Genomic DNA, 13,862 nt, shown 5'->3' on the forward strand with positions numbered 1-13,862 from the left:
AAGCATTTGTTTCAAGCTAATCAAACGTTGGACCCTAGCTTTGTCGAATGTCTCTTTCCTCCCATTGATCTTAGTGGCGGTAACCTATCCAATTTATCGGACAATCTGGAAATTAAGAATGCGGTATTCTCATTGAGTTCTCACAAAGCACCAGGAATGGATGGGTTTAATGCTTTTTTCTATCAGAAGTTCTGGAACATAATATGTGAGGATGTCTTTAGGTTTGTCAACTCTTTCTTTCTGGATGAGCTTCTTCCCGATGGGGTTAATCATACCCTACTTTGTTTCATCCCTAAAAAGGAAAATGCCAAGTCAGTCTCTGATTTCCAACCCATCAGTTTGTGCAATGTCTCCTATAAATTTATTGCTAAAATCTTAGCTAAAAGATTGAAATCATTTCTACTTGGAATCATTTCCTCAAATCAAGGTGCCTTTGTGGCACAAAGACACTTCACGGATAATATTATAGTGGCTCATGAGATATTTCATTTCATGCATAAAGCCCAATGCAAAAAAGGGTTCATTGATTTGAAATTAGATATGTCAAAAGCATATGATAGGGCTGATAGGGGCATATTAATCAAGTTGTTTCATTTCCTTGGGTTTGATGACAAGTGGTGTAGATTAATTGATATTTTGATCTCATCCCCCACTTTCTCGGTTAAGATGAATGGATCCCCTTACTCATGGTTTTCGGGATCTTGAGGCCTACAATAGGGGTGCCCCCTCGTCCCATACCTCTTTCTTTTAATCATGGAAGTTCTATCCCGGCTTCTCGATGAATACAAATCTCTCAATCTTATTAGTGGAATTAGAGTAGGAAGAGGGGCACTAGATATTACATTTTTTTTTTTGCAGATGAAGGAGGCGAACATTCAGGAGTGAAGGAGGGAGAATTACTAGAACACAAGAGCAGTTCAAATCGATCGAAAATTGGCAGATATAAATCAAAAATTGGGATAGCTCATGAAGGGCAAGAAATCAGATGATATATACTCAATTATCAGGAGAGAAAAAGACCCGCTTTGTTGATGCCATAGCTAGGTATGAATTCCCTCATAATTTCATACTCTTGATCTTCCCTTTGTTTGATGGATGTGGGGACCTAGTGGCCCATGTGAGATACTACCAACAAACAATGGTGGTCGCTGGCAACTTGGACAAGATCTTGTGCAGAGTGTTCGGGTCATTATTAACTTGAGCAGCTCAGAAGTGGTTTTCAAACCCACCCTCGGGAAAGATAGCTGACTTTGATGAACTCGCTTAGAAGTTTATCGGTCAGTCCTAGAGTGGGATACAGACTAAGAAGACTGAAGAGACATTGTTCACCATCAAGCAATCAAAAAATCAGTCTATTCGGGACTACTTGCAAAGATTCAATAAAGCAACCATGGAAATCGAGAACCTTGATGAACAAGTTGCCAAAATAGCACTCTTTAGGTCTTTCTAATAGACAACTTTTAGAGTTATTGCTGTAGGAGATGCCAACCACATATGCCGAGCTTGTTCAAAGATGCCAAAAGCAAGCAAAAGTAACAGAAATCCTTGACGCTTGGCAAGGAGAGGTGAAGGCAACAAACAAGGAGCAAAAAGCTTTGGGAAAAGGCCAAGGCTCGAGAGCACAAAACAATGATCATGGAAACAAGGGAAGATCGTGCAACTCTTTCGGTTAAGCATTGTACATCCCGAACGGTTTTTGGAGGCTCCATATTGATCAAAGCTTGTATTTTGGCTGGATTAGCCTCTATCCGCCTTTGAGAAACCATGAATCCTAAGAATTTTCCCGTGGATACACCGAAAGCACATTTTTCCAGATTTAGCCTCATTTGGTATTTGCATAACAAAAATACCTATGCTAGGTTAGAAAAATGCTCCGATCGTGTGATGCTTTTTACTAGCATATCATCCACGTACACCTCCATACTTTTCCCAATCAAATCTTGGAAAATTTTATTCATTGCTCTTTGATAAGTAGCTCCTGCATTCTTCAAACCTTTTAATAGAAACTTTCACTGTCTGTCATGAAAGTTGTGAATTTTTCATCTTCCTGATTCATCAGGATCTGGTTATACCAAGAATAAACATTAATGAAACTCAAGGTTTCATATCCGGCCATGGCATCGATTAAGAGATCAATTCGGGGTAAAGGGTAATAGTCCTTCGGCAAGTTTTGTTGAGGTTCGTATAATTGGTGCACATACTCCATTTTCCATTTGACTTCTTGACCATTACAACATTGGCTAGCCAGGTCGGGCATTCAATGGGTTCGATGAACCCTGAATTTTTCAACTTCTCAACCTCCCCTCTAATGGTTTCGTGTTTCTCCATTGAGAAATTCCTTCTTCTTTGAATCACAGGTTTTGCTTTCAGATCTATCCAAAGCCTATGTTCTACCAACTTTCGATCTATCCCAGGCATGTCTTCAGCTGTCCAAGCAAATATATCTTTATTTTCTTGAAGGAATTTTTTCAATTCCTCTTTGAACTCTTCTGGTTGCTCGGACCCGATATGAGTTGTTCTTTTTTCATCCTCCGGATCGAGTTGGATTCATTCCATTTTTTCCACTGGTTTAGGCCTTTGTTCGAGCCTTTTCTTGGTGATCGTCAGATCTTTATAGTTAGACCTCTTTTGTGGAGTAGTGGGTGACTTCCCTTAATCACACGATCTCTTGCCATGAGTGTATGTATGGCAGTTACCATATCCTGCAGGATTGCCAACTTCCATAAGTGATAACAACCGCTTCTTGGTTGGTTATCCATACCAAATTTCAAGGGTTAGTGCCTGCCTTCTGATCTTGCAAGGTTCCCTATCATGCTAACGATTACCCCGGTTTGTTCGAACCCCGCCATTGTCGGACCATTCTCGACCGGAGTCAAGGGTTGAACCGAGGATGGACCTGGTTCGGTAATGATTTTCTCGTATCAATGATCAAACACTTATAATATCAATTGTCTTTCTAACTAAATTACATAGATACGATCTATAAGTCTTATAGGAAGACTTTACCAAAAAAACAAAAAAATCCATTGAAAAGATATGCTTTATGGGATCTAATTTTTCATCCAATAAATATGAGAGACAGAATAATAAAAAAACAATATGGCCCATGCAGGTCTCGAACCTGCGACCTTCGCGTTATTAGCACGACGCTCTAACCAACTGAGCTAATGGGCCAATGATATATGTAGTCTACTGATACATTAATAATTAATATTACTAGACTAGAAATGGTTATAATAGTATTACATCTCAAAACTTGTATCAAAGTGATGTGGTCTTAGCAACCCCAACAAACTGTTTTTCAGGACATGGTGATGGACACTGAGACTGGCATCCCCCAGGTCTTTCCTTATCACAAATACTCTGAATTTTTTGACTTCTTCATTGTGCTTTTCATTCATTCCTTGCAATTATGAATAATTGGCTTATAAAACTCAAACCTAAATCTAGAAATAGATTTTATGCTTAACTTGTTGACCTTTGTCTTTACCAATTTTTATTTCATAGACTTCCATGCAGTGTAGGGGGAAAACTTTTTGTTACCTCTTCTTTAAATTTCCTTTTCTGTTTCTTATCCTTGTGTATATTAATTTTCTTTCTTTCCGCGTGAGGTGTTTGGGGTGGATAGTTTGGTGGTGGAATCTTGTTGGGGCTTTGGTTGTTGTTCCCAGTAGCAAGATGAAATTTTTGTTCTAGAATGTGCGTGGTATTAATGGCACTTTCACTCAACTCTGCATTAAAAAAATGCTGCGAAAACATAAACCGGACTGGTGTTCCTATGTGAAACAAAATGCAGGGATCATTGTTAACTCGTGTCAAAGAAGCGGAAATATCTTTCAAAGGTATAGTATTGTGGGGCATATGGCTAGTAGTGGATCAAAAGGGTTCAGTGGCGGACCCAGGATGCAATAGTGGGGGGGCCGAAGAATGAAAGCCACATAACCTTCCCATTTGGGGTCCCACCTCTAAACTATTTTATTAAAATAAAGAATAGAGCCACATATTTTGTGGGGCCCACGCATATTTGAAAAAAAATGATAAATTATTGATAATGATATTTTTTTTTTTGACAAAATATAGGTAAAATTAAAGCAACAATATAAAAAAATATACACATGACTTCAATCCTAAAAAGTTAGATGCAAACCAAAATTTTCTTTGGTAGGAGATGTAAATTAAAATTTTCTTTTTAGGTAAGAGATGCAAATCAATGATAGTTAGTTACCTACTAATTATAGACATTTTATTCACAATACAAAATAAAATAACAAAAATTGCAGAAGAAATAAAGAAACATAGAATATAAAATCAAATTAAAAAGAATTAGAAACAATAAATAAATTGAGAAAGAGACCTAATTGTGGAGTAGATTTTTTTTCAAATTTTCTTAAGCCAAGCTTATAGAAAGGGAAGAGAATAAATAGGAAAGAAAGAGGAGAGAGAGAGGAGATAGAGGAGATAGGAGAATAAATAGGGATTGAAGAATTAATTTTTAATTAGAAATAACATTTTGATTTTTCAATACCTAATACGAATTTTTTTCAAAAATTTCCTTTAATCCATGTTTATAGAAAAAGAAGAGAATAAATAGGAAGAAAAGATGAGAGACCTTTAAAAATTATTCACAATATTGGGGGGGGGGGCAAATAGTGACATTTCACATGTGAGAAGATAAAAAATCAAAAAAATTAAAGGAATTAAAGGAATATGCATCAAATTTTAAAAAATCCGGGGGGGGGGGGCATGGCCCCCTCTGGCCCCTTCATGGATCCGCCCCTGAAAGGGTTGAAGGGTGGACTTGTAGTGATAAAAGCTATGGATTACAAATCTGAATTAATTTTTCACACCCTTCAACTCTTCTAATCTGATGCTGGATGGACGATTTATCATTTATCGTATGCATTATCTATGCACCTCCTAAGTATTTGGATCGCAAGATCTTTTGGGATGAGGTGACATCTTTAGTACAAAATTTAACTGAACCTTATGTTATCATGGGGGATTTCAATGAAATGCTTGATGCCAAAGATAAGATTGGGGGGATGTTTAGGCCTTCTGGGGCAATGCCGACATTGAAAGCTCTCATAAATGATGAGAATCTATGTGAAATTTATGCTCCTGGATGTTCATTCATATGGACTAATAAGACCCCCTAATTTGGTTAAGGAAAAGTTAGCTCGGTTTTCTCTTCTCCAAAATAGATATGTTCTTTCCCTAACCAAAGGGTAGAAAAACTTCCCGCTATTGGCTCTTACCACAACCCCTTAATTTTGCAGCTTCTCTATGACGGTTTCTTCAAAAGAAAATTATTCCATTTTCAAAATGCTTGGATCTCTCATCCTAGATTTTCTAAGGACCTCCAATCAATCTGGTTTAAAAATTCGTTGTCCCCCTTTCATGTCAAACTAGCCAATATGACACGTTTTTTACAATAGTGGAACAATTCGGTTTTTGGGCGTGTGGACAATATTTTTCTTGGTAATTCTTTGGAAATTGATATTCTACAATAAGGGCCTAATCCGGACTAGGTAAGTATTAGGGGAAAAAAACAATTGCTTGAGTGGGCCATGGAGGCTGAAGAGATGCTTTGGTTCAAAAATCTTGGGGCATGTACATCTCCGATGGGGAGAGGAATACTAGAATTTATCACCTTTCTAGTAAAATTAACCACCACAAGAGAAAGATCACTGAGGTTGAGGCTAATGGGAGGATTTTCTCAAAACCAAGCGAGATTGCTGGGGTGTTTGCGGATTTTATGAAGCATTTGTTTCACGCGAATCAAATGCTGGACCCTAGCTTTGTCGAATGTCTCTTTCCTCCCATTGATCTTAATGGTAACTTGTCCAATTTATCGGACAATCTAGAAATTAAGAATGCGGTGTTCTCGTTGGGTTCTCACAAAGCACCAGGAATGGATGGGTTTAATGCTTTTTTCTATCAAAAGTTCTGGTGTGAGGATGTCTTCAAGTTTGTCAACTCTTTCTTTCTGGATGAGCTTCTTCCCGATGGGGTTAATCATACCCTATTTTGTTTCATCCCTAAAAAGAAAAATGCCAAGTCAGTCTCTGATTTCCAACCCATCAGTTTGTGCAATGTCTCCTATAAATTTATTGCTAAAATCTTAGCTAAAAGATTGAAATCATTTCTACTTGGAATCATTTCCTCAAATCAAGGTGCCTTTTTGGCACAAAGACAAATCACGGATAACATCATAGTGGCTCATGAGATATTTCATTTCATGCATAAAACCCGATGCAAAAAAGGGTTCATTGCTTTGAAATTAGGTATGTCAAAAGCATATGATAGGGCTGATAGGGGCATATTAATCAAGTTGTTTCATTTCTTTGGGTTTGATGACAAGTGGTGTAGATTAATTGATATTTTGATCTCATCCCCCACTTTCTCGGTTAAGATGAATGGATCCCCTTACTCATGGTTTTCGGGATCTAGAGGCCTACAACAGGGGTGCCCCCTCAGCCCATACCTCTTTCTTTTAATGATGGAAGTTCTATCCCGGCTTCTTGGTGAATACAAATCTCTCAACCTTATTAGTGGAATTAAAGTAGGAAGAGGGGCACCAGATATTACATATTTGTTTTTTGCAGATGATACGTTCCTGTTCTGTAAAGCTGACACCGAAGAAGTATTGGCTTTAAAGGCAGGATTGGAACTCTTCTCGGATTTGACAGGGCAAGAAATTAATTTTGAGAAAAGTGGAGTACATTTCAGCCGAAATGTACCTAGAGAAGACAGAAATGCGATACTATATATCTTAAGGGTATCAGAAATAAGAGGAGAAACAACATATCTGGGTACAAAATTGATGCTTGGAAAAGGAAAGGCAAAAACACTGCAACATGTGCTTGATCAAATGACCAAGAAGATGGCTTGTTGGAAGGCAACAAACCTCTCTTTCACAGGAAGAGGAGTGTTGATGCAGGAAGCATTGCAATCCATGGCGTTGTATCAAATGCAGTGTCTGAAATTCCCAAAGACCATATGTGCAAAAATAGATGCGATCTGTCAAAGATTTTGGAATGGTGAGCCAAACAAGAAGAATCAATTGAACTTAATTGCATGGAGCAAATATTGCCAGCCAAAATCTCTGGGAGGAATGGGGTTCAAGAGAGTGGAGGACTATAACTCAGCATTAGTACTGAAGCAAGGATGGAGGATACTAACTGATGCGTCCAAAATCTGCTCAGCCCTTGGGTCTCCACGTGATGTCCTGCAAAACGAAAGCGTCAGATGTGGTCCAACCGCTGGGGTTGGGAGTCCACCTCCGAAGGCTAAGTCAGTTGATGGACTTAATCACAAACGGCTCTGCTAGAAGCGCAGAGCTAAGGAATGAAGAACTGGGAAAGGTGATCTAGATAGCAGATCGCGGATAGTTTAGGTCTATCAGTATGTATCTGAACCTGAGTCTCAGATAGTATTCTTTTCAATCGATTGATCCGTCCCTCACCTTGTATGGTAGTGAGGTTTATATAGAGTGTACCTTCGAATCTCCTTCGTTGGATGCACTTGAGCCTTCTTCGGGTAGTCGTTGGATCTTATCAGTTAGATCCGTTGAGCGATAGACTTCTACTAGTTTGGGCTAGTAGAGGACTCCTGAGATAACCTTTAGGTTATGTGATGGTTATCCCTTTGATAATGATTATCCGCAGCCGTTAGTTTGAGTCTGCCATTATTAGGGTGATTACCCTAATCCATAAGTAAGATTAGGGCACGTTTGCAGCCGAATAAGCTTTCTTCTTCAGCAAGCCATCTTTCGGATCCGGTTCGCTCGGGAGCGATTCGGTTTTCTCCGTCTCGACCGGGGTTGAGGGTCGGACCAGGTATGAACCTGGTCTGATCATAAACTCTCCATATCACGAGCCCCCCAGACCAAGTGTTCGGTCGATCCCGAGGGCTTGGTTTTTAACTGGGTTCGTCGTCAGGTGATGATCTCTGCGTGCTTCATTAAATGTCATATCAAATTTAATGCGGTGGTAACTTTTCCTCAAGCGTTGTGAGTGTAAGGCCACATATCTCGCTGCAGTTGATCTGTCGTGGCTCACGTCATCCAAGCGACGGTTTCCGAACTCCTATTTCGGATTCATGAGTTCAAACTTTCAAAACGTCTTTCAATCTTGATCGTTGATTTTGAATCAATCTTGATCGTTCAGATTCTCGAAAACTCGTGTGGGAGTTTTAAAAGCGGTTCGCTGTCTTCATAGGTTTCATTCTTCTTGTCTGGAATTTGAACCTTTGTTTTCTGCTTCGCGCCTTCCCGCTCTCAAGCTTCCGTCTCACCGAATCAATAAGTTTACTTGGTCTTTTTCTTTTTGTAGTTTCTCGAAACGAGTAATGGCGACGATAGGGCTTCTTTAGTACCCCATGTTGGTAATAGCAGTGATGCTTTTGCTTCTCTCCCGCTCCCGAACAGTTGGATAGTGATAACAAAACCCTAACCGTCCCCTCGGGCGGGGAGTTCGCTGAAGTTTCTCAAAAAGGTTTTGAAAGAAAAACCGAAACTTCTCCTATCCTTCTTGAGTCTGGATCTTCCAAGATTGTCGAGTCTTCTAGGCAGCCTCAAACCTCCGGGTCCAATGGTGGACCTGGCTCTGTTCCCTCCATTTACAATGAGGAAACCCTTCTTTCAGCTGTCCAAGATTTTGATCTTCCTTCCTCATATCAGGTTAGGGCTCCCTACCCTGATGAGAGGGTTGATTCATCCCTTTCGGGTGAATTTTCTCTGTATATAGATGCACCGGAAAGCGGGGTTCGCTTTCCCTTTTTAATCCTTTGTTCTCCGCAGTTTTGAATCACTGGAACATTTGTCCCGGAATGCTCCTCCTCAATAGCTGGCATCTCATCGTCGGCTTCTTGGGTTTGTGTTTTGAGCTTGGCATTACGCCATCTCTTTCTCTTTTTGTACATTTTCATGTTCTTTCTATCTCCCATCCTCCTGGATGGGTCTTTCTTTCCAAACGCAATAAGGCTGAACTTGATTGGAGGGGCAGCATCCTTGTCAAAGGAACTTGCCCTTCTAACCACAAAAGATGGCGCGAACGATACTTTTTCTGTCGAGCGCCTCCATCGGATCTTAACTTCCCGACCACCTGGAGGAGGTTTACTTCTTCGTCCGAGAGTAACCGGGGCCTTCCCTTATCCAGAGAAGACGAGGCGGCCATCAGGAAGATCAAATCCATTCCGTGGTATCATGAGATACATGGATATGAAGTGGAGTATAACTCCATCCTTCAGTACTGGGACTTGGCTCATTGTGAGCTTCTAACCATATTCTTTGATTTGACTGAAGTGATATGTTTTGAATTCTGACTCTTGTCCTTCTTCTTTGCAGTGCCTCCAAGAATGAACCCTGAAAGCCTGCGGGTGAAGGCCGCTAGGGCCATTGTGACAGCCGAGCAACGATCGCCCAGGGTCTTGACCTTAGATCAAGAGGCTTCTCTTCCCTCTCCCGACCCCTCTTACAGGGGTATCAGAAATATCAGGCCTGTAGTTGATGCTTCGGGTAAAGGGAAGAAACCAATGGTGGAGAGGGCTAATGTCTCTTCCTCCGCCCGAACCAAGAGGAGGCATGACACAATTGATGCTCCCTCCAATAAAAAATCCAAAGCTTCGACGGATGGTGAGGAGGTCTTCATCCCCCAGTGGACCCCGAAGATGACCGACGGGGTTACTCGGGATCCCGAGAAAGCTGCAGAATGGAGCTCCCTCAGTCTTGCTCCTTTTGATCGCCAGGAGTTTGAAGCCCTGGATGACACCTCCCTTGTTAGTCAATCTACAAGGTACCGGTCTTCTTGATTACTTATGTTTTCATAATTTCTTATGACTTCTTTGATATCTTCCGCCTTCCCAGGAATGCTGTGTTGAGCTTTTATCAACACATGGAAGCATTGAGCCGGGTTGGTCGCACCAGCTCCTTGCTGCAAACTTGTGAAGAGAAATTGGCCAAGGCCAATTCCGAAATAGACCAGCTGACTGCAACTACCGTGGAGCTACAGAAAAAGCATGAGGAAGAAGTGATCTCCCTCAAGGAAGCCCTCGAAGCTTCGAAAATTCGTGTCACTGCTGCCGAGCGCGAGGCCAGGAAGCAAAAGGTAGCTGCCACGTTGTTTGGTGACAGCCTTGAAATCAAATGTAGGGAGCTCGAAGAACATCTGAAGTTGGCGATCCCTAGCAAGCCTGAGCATATAAAGCCAGAGCTTCGGAAGGAGTGCATTCGGAAATACCTAAACAGCGTACCTTTCTCCGAGTTGCTAGGTCTCTACAACATTCAAGCTTATCGCATGGGTCAGAATGACGTTTGGGAGCAAATCCTTGGAAAGATCCCTGACTTCGACACTGCTCCTTTTCGTGAGGTATGCCACCAAGAGGTCTTCGGGAAACTTGGTATGGATCTCCCGGACTGGGCTCAGGAAGAAGATGATTCTTTTCCAGCTGACCCTCAATATGAGGCATACCTGAATGACGAGCCGGCACTTCCAGAGGAGAAATCACAAGCCGAGTCTCAAGTTGTTGTTGTAGAGGACTCAGCCGATGCCACTCTTAAGGAAGGCTCTTCTCATGGTCCTGAGAAAAGTCCTCCCGACCAGGGTCCCTCGGGCAACAATGAAGAAAAGGCTTAGGGAGTTGTCCTTTTGTAAAGATTTACCCTCAATTTAATGAATAGACATTTCTTTTTTCATGTTGGCCTCAAAATTTCCCCGTCTCCTGCCGAAATCTTGCCTTGAATATCAAAGTATTAATGATAAAACTTATCACTTAACTTTTCATTCCTCGCCGAATAATAATCTTGTAGAAATATTGTGAAGATGCGTTTCGGGAAGATGCATTAATCTTCCCCACTACTTCATTTATTGCAAAGTCCGATTTCGAGCGTCATTTCGATCTAGGTCGTTCGGTTGTCCTTAGCCTTCAACCGTTGTCTTATACCTGAGGCTATTTAAAGCCTTCGTGGGTACTCTCCATCTATCCTGACTTCTGCAAGTTAGATTTGCTAAAGTGCCAAAGCAACCTTTCGTCCTTCGGCCTGCTTCCGTATTCCTCGTACTCCAACAACAGCTCTATCAACTTTTGAACAAGTGAGTTTTTTGATTACTCATCTCTTTCCCCACTTCCCCCAGAGTAAACCTGCACAGTAGTTATACTTGGGGTTTAGTTTGTTGGTTTGTCAGAAGCTTTAGAAAACTAGGGTTTCCCCGCTGTTGCTGTCGTTTATTTTTGTACTGATACAGCTGGTTTTTTTGTTGTTTTGCATAGTGGCTCCCAAGATCAACCCGAACTTTATCGAGCAAAATCTTGCAAGAAAATCGTTCCGTCGGTGGTGGTTGGGGCCAGACGGTGGTTTCAGCTAGTGAATCCTCCAAGCGTAAGGCGATCGCTGGCGGTGAATCTTCAAGTCGATTCCCGCAGTTTCTATTGATGCCGTCCTTGCGCCTCCTTTGCCGAAGTGATCGCTGGTCTTTCCCAGGAAGATCTTGATCACTCCATTGCCGATGGTGCTGCCGATGCTCTCTTTGGTGAGCCATGGTGGTGAGCTGTTGGTGAACCCCCGAAGGAGACTCTTCGGGCATCCAAGGCAACTATGTTGGCGTTTGATGAAGGTGTGGTCCCAGCAGTGCTGCTCCTATTTCTAACTCTAGTGCTTGTTTGGCATCCTCCTCCTCTCCTTCTGAGTTGGAGGATTTTGCCACTAGGAAGCGCCGTCGGGTGACAAGTGATGAAGCTCATCCTTCTCTTGGTGTAGTTCATCCTTCTCATCCTTCACCTGAATTAGTGTCAAACGAGTTTGACAAAGCGTTGGAATGGTGTCTTGCTGCTCGAATGACTTCGAGAGCGCAGCTTCTTTCCAAACTTCCGGATGAAGTCTTTACGAAGTCACTTGGTGATGTAAGTCTTTCTTCATTATCCTCCGATTCTGAAAAATTACTTTTCTGCTCCTCGCTAACTCGGAAGTTGTTTGCGGGAGTCTTTCTTGGTAACTTCCACAACCAAGTGGAAGCCAGTTACTAGACTCAGTAGGTTGAGCAATGAAGTTTCTAGGATTCGGGAGATCTCTCGAAGCTAAAGATGTTGAGATTGCTTGCCTTCGGAATCTAGCTTGGGAGGTGGCGGAGAAAAAAAATTCGATGATTGGTCGTCTTCGGTCGGACTTGGATGATGCCAGGGAGAAGATTCGGCGACTGGAGCGAATAGTTGGAAAGTTAGGAGCCAAAGGATCTGAAACGTTACCTGAAAGGCAAGCTGTCGTTCCTTTGCCCGAATCCCTTCCAACTGATGTTCGCAGAGCCTGCGTCTTCAAGTATTTACACAGTAAGCCCTTTGTTGATATGCTGAATGCTTATAACTTGTAGGCGTACCGGGATGGTGAGAACGAAGTATGGGAATCAATATTAAGGAATGATCCTCATTTTGATACGACTCCCCTACGATCTTGTTTGCCATCCTGAAGTATTTACCGACACGGGTATTCCTCCTCCCGACTAGACCAAGGATAAGATTGATCCTCCACTTTCCGATCCAGATATTATGCAATATCTGGAAGATTCTCCTATTTATTCTCCGCTAGAAGAAGTTAATTATGACGAGCTTGTACGGAATGCGAGTTTGGTCGAGGACCATTCTTCTCTTGGACAAGCTAGACAAAGAGTATGAAATTGCGGAGGATTTTATGCATACCGAAATATTTTTGTAATCCTCATTTCTTCTCTTCTTATCCTTGAATCCCCACCAATGGTTGACTCATATGTTTGTTCTAGCAAAGTCGCGTCGATCTTGTATAACTTGTTAACAGTCACCTGTAATGACTTTCTTCTTTGATCGAAGATTGTATCCAGCTCTTGTAATTGTTTTGATACTGGCCTCTTTGGATCTTTTGAAGAAATAAGAAATTACTTTATCTTGAACTTTGCTAGCCACTTGAATCGCCGTTGTATTAGGTCTTAGTTGTCTGAAACAATGCCTTTACTTAAGGATTTCCGGAGAAATACAATAAGTCTGAGAAGGAACTCACTTGGGTTTTAAACCGATGCCTTTACTTAAGGATTTCCGGAGAAATACAATAAGTCTGAGAAGGAACTCACTCGGGTTTTAAACCGATGCCTTTCCCAAAAGACCGGATACAATAAGTCCGAGAAGGGACTCGGGTTTTAAACCGATGCCTTTACTTAAAAATTCCGAGAAATACAATAAGTCCGAGAAGGAACTCACTCGGGTTTTAAACCGATGCCTTTACTTAAGGATAATTCGAAAAATTCAATCAATAAGTCTCGAAGGAACTCACTCGGGTTTCAAACCGACGCCTTGCAAAAGGAACTCACTCGGATTTTCATCCGATGCCCCGACTTAAGAAAGTTCGAAAAATTTCCATAAGTGTTGAAGTGTTGAAGGACCCATACGAATTTTCATCCGATGCCTTATAGTTGGATCTTGTTCTTGAATGTGGTGTATGATGCCCCCCAATCAAAAGATAGTTTGTTGAAAGCCAAAAATTGCATTGATTGAGTTGAAAATGATTACATCGCGAACAAAATTGAAATCATCCTCAAGGATAAAACTTTTTGAGATGCCTAGCATTCCACGAACGATCCAACTCTTTCTGGGAATCGATGTTCTTCAGCTTGTAAGCTCTTGAACCGACCGGTTTCACAACCATATAAGGTCCTTCCCAGGAAGGGTCCAACTTTCTCTGGTGACGCGGGTCGGAAGCTAGGGTGTTTCTCAACACCAGATCTCCGGCTAAGTACCGACGATTCTTCACTCGAGTATTATAATGAGACGCTATCCTTCTTTGATAATGTTGAGTTCGTGCTATTGCCTTTGCCCGAACTTCGTCCAACAAATCAAGACTATCA

At 41.6% G+C, this 13,862-nt stretch overlaps 1 non-coding gene across 1 annotated transcript; it reads right to left on the reverse strand.

Moving 5' to 3' along the window:
- Window positions 1-3,100: 3,100 nt before the first annotated feature.
- TRNAI-AAU (transfer RNA isoleucine (anticodon AAU)) lies at window positions 3,101-3,174 on the reverse strand. Its single transcript has one exon. It is a non-coding gene; the product is annotated as a tRNA-Ile (tRNA).
- Window positions 3,175-13,862: the final 10,688 nt, after the last annotated feature.

Source organism: Hakea prostrata, unplaced genomic scaffold (genome assembly GCF_041222555.1).
Source record: "Hakea prostrata isolate BN-2017 unplaced genomic scaffold, UWA_Hpros_2 contig_216, whole genome shotgun sequence".
NCBI classification, from domain to species: Eukaryota; Viridiplantae; Streptophyta; class Magnoliopsida; order Proteales; family Proteaceae; genus Hakea; species Hakea prostrata.